The sequence below is a fragment of the Poecilia latipinna genome, unplaced genomic scaffold (genome assembly GCF_001443285.1).
Source record: "Poecilia latipinna isolate Pla-1442-1.1 unplaced genomic scaffold, P_latipinna-1.0 Scaffold919, whole genome shotgun sequence".
In the NCBI taxonomy this organism is placed as follows: domain Eukaryota; kingdom Metazoa; phylum Chordata; class Actinopteri; order Cyprinodontiformes; family Poeciliidae; genus Poecilia; species Poecilia latipinna.
In genome coordinates, this window is record NW_015113535.1 from 189,714 (window position 1) to 193,459 (window position 3,746).

The following is a 3,746-nucleotide window of genomic DNA, read 5'->3' on the forward strand; positions in this document are numbered from 1 at the left end:
GCCCCCTAGGGGGTGGGGGGGTGGAAGCTGACTGGATAATAAAAACAAAAAAAAATGAACACTGTATGCGCTGGGTTTTTACCTTAGAATGGCCAACTCTCTGTTATTCCTATGTCAATATGATACAGTAGGGGCTTCCACACTTCCCATATCTGTGTCCTCTGTCACTTTTATCAGCAGTTAAAACTGTTTAATCCGTTGTTAACATGTGGTAACCTGTTTTTCCGAGCTGCCTTTAAACACAACATAAGCGCTACAACACTCGTGCTGGGTTTACACCTGTGCTGCAGCGAAGGAGACCTGCTGCTGCTGTGCAGAGCTACGCAGGTGTGTTAGAACTTTTCACAGTTTTCCCCCCCAAACTAACAGACTGAGTTGAGTAAAGCTGTTGGATGCGGGTAATGCTAGCTAAAAGATCACTAGCTAATATCATAATATCAATACATCACCTTAAGCTTAACAAGTAGCCTGTAGGCTACTGATGTTGTTGTCTATGTTCGGCTACGTACATTCATTTTGCCCTCAAAAAAGTCGATCCCCCTTAGAGAGTCTCTAAGAATCCTTCCCCACCCCCTTCGCTCACACACGTCATTCAACAAGAAGGCTATTTGTAATCCAAATGGGGGGGCAGAAAAAGTTTGGGAACCACTGGGTTAGAGTAAATCTACGGGCCATAAAAAACATGTTCATTACATTTCTTGCATAAAATCACTCTTTAAAAAATGTATTTTAGTTTGGTCATTTAGCTTCTTTCAGAGAGAGCAGATTAGGGCCTCTTGTCAGTTTAAACCCAAATAAGTCAACAATAAAACCTTTGTCATTTCCAGCAGCCATTGTACAGCGCATACAACTACCAGCTGACCAGACATCCTTTGGGTTGCTAGGTGACGGGCTTTTCTCAGCTGGGGTTGCTGGGTAATGGTGCAGTCCTCCTCAGGAGGCTTTTGAAATGGCTCATTTTCCAGACACCAAAAAACATTAGCTTATTACCAAAAGCAGCTGGTTAGGGTTTTTTTTTTTCTTTAGAGCTTAAGTTGATTTTAAAAACAGTAGAGACCCAAATAGAAGTAAAAAAAAATGTGTAAAAAGTGAATTTTGTGTCCTAGTTCCAGTTTCAGAACTGGAAAGGAAACAGATTACAAAAGGACTGGATACATACATGTCTGAACATTTATGAGCAAATTCTGTCATTTGACATGGCAGAACGGAAAGCGGGGCAGCGATTACAGCACCAGAGGTGATGGCAGGTTGACAATGAGAGCCCATCAGAGATCGGACATGAAAGGAACAATGTCTGAATGGAGAGTCGGTGGGTTTATCTTCCTTTAAAGGCAAATATCCATGGTCACCTGATAAAAGCTTTAATACCTGCAATTATGGCATCTTCTGCTCCAACTTAGGTTGTTCACTGCAGTATTTATCCTCTGACTGGATTTAAAACTGCACAGATGTTTTCTGGAATGAGTGAGTCAGACTTTGGTCTCCATCTAGTTCTTTAGGAGTTTTTAGTTTTTCTGTGAATGTCAGTGACAGTTTCAGTCGGTTTACCATTTGTTTATTTTAATAAACATAAATCGGACCTAATGCAAGCAGGGTCTGAATAAGGCTACGTCCACTCTGCAGCCCGAACTGAGCCAATCCCGATTTTTTTGTCAAATCTGATTTTTTTTTTTTTTTTTTTTTTTTCCTTGGGTGTTTAAATTTCCAAATATGTGCGACCTGTGTGTGATCTCCAGTGAAAACTGCAGACAACCTGAAAGTGTCCCGCAGGCGCAGTAAAGGGCGCGATAACGTCACAGAGAGCGTGTTCAGTGTTTGCGGAAGTAAACACGGATGCTAACGGTGGAGCATAGCTTATGATTTTAAAGTTGTTGTCCAACCGGAGCCAGCACATTAACAACTTAATCCTCATTATAGTCCGCCATGGTTGTTGTTTTTCTTCTTGCTTCTGCGTATCAGAAGCAAGAAGAAAAACACGTCTGCCGTGATGTGATAAACGTCACGGCAGAATAGTGACGTTTCGAGTATCAATGACGTTCAGGTCGGATGAACGCGACCTAGACGTTCAGATTCAGGTCACATAGGGTGCGTTCACACTGCAGCCTGAAGCGACAACTTCAAATATGTAGGCTAAGCTCCACCGTTAGCCTCCATGTTTACTTCCGCAAACACTGAGCACTTCTTTTTATTGCGGTTGGCAGAACACTAAGAACGCTGACGCTATTGCGCCCTCTACTGCGCATGTGGGACACTTTCAGGCCCGTTCACACTGCAGAAACGCATACAGGTCGCATTTACTGGCAGTGTGAACGGCCTGGCAAAAAAATCGGAATTGCCAAAAAATCGGAATTGGGTCACTTCAGGCTGCACTGTGAACACACCCATAAAGATCAGATACGTATCGGATATCCAAGCGGTTGGGGTCCCATTCGAAAAAAAATCTGACTTGTGTTGTTCAGGCTGTCATGAAAAGATCCGATACAGGTCGCATCAAGAGAAAAAATAGCAGAATTCGTTCACAGTGTGAACGCAGCTTTATTTGCAGTATGTGGAAATCTTTTTAGACTTATTTTAGATTCTCGTAGCTCTTAGTTTTGCTGTAGCAGATGTAAATCTGCCTCTGCTGGGGGTGGATCATACAGAGAGCTTCTCTGTGCGCTACGGCTCCCTACCGGACCTAACACCTTTCATGCTGGAAAAACATAACACAAAGGAGAAGCCTAGGTTTTATGTTAGACGGTGGGTTATTACAAGCAGGAAAAAGAACTCACTCTGATTCCCCTGGGAGGCTGGCCACTCATAAATCATTAAGCAATGAAAGTCTCCTCTCCAAACAGAGGCCTAAAACAAACTCAACACGGAACCCCCACGAGTCTCACATCTTCGCCATCCATCACTACTCCTTCCTTTTTTCCTGGTAGGAATTTTTATGAGGTAAGAAACTTCAACGGCATGAAAAAGAAAAAAAAGAAAAAAAAAAAAAAAAAAAAAAGAACTTTGATCGGAAAAAGGAACAACTTTGCGTGGCTTAAATATGTACTCGGTAAATAAAAATAAAAACTTTGGTACATCCTAAAAGACAACAATCACAAACCAGATAAATCATAACATACGAGGGGCTTGTTCATATTTTACTATTTAGTCTTCTGTCAGTTTAAAGGTAATCTATAAAGTTTTCAACTGTTTATATTGGCTGCAACAGTTACTGTGACATAAATAATAAAATACTTGCTGAAAGGAGTTTTACAATAAACTGTCAAATTAATTCAACTGTTCAAAGAAAATGACCATAATTTGTTTTTCTAACTGTTGTTGAGTAAAAGTAACGTTTGACAGTTTTATTATTTTTGGTCAGGTTGATATTTACCAGACTTTGAATTACAGATGTTTTGTGTTTTTTTTTATATCCAGCCGTTTTATGAAATAACTGCCAAATGCAATCCACAAGGGCGTGTTTGCATAATGGCTTGATTTCAAAACTAGATATGAGGGACTATGGAAGCCTGTACTTAGCTGTAAATAGGGCAAAGATTGATCAGGTAAGAAAATGTATTTTACTTTGTTTTTTACAATTATTTTCATGTGTTTAGCCTCAGTGCAAAACATCTGATGATGCCCACAGATTATGTGAAATCTGTAACAGCTCTTTCCAGACAATCCCACTGCTGCTAACTCCTGAGCTGACCTAAATGTTGCTTCATGACGTCACTGTCTAAATGTCATTGGGTCATATATTTGGTCATGAC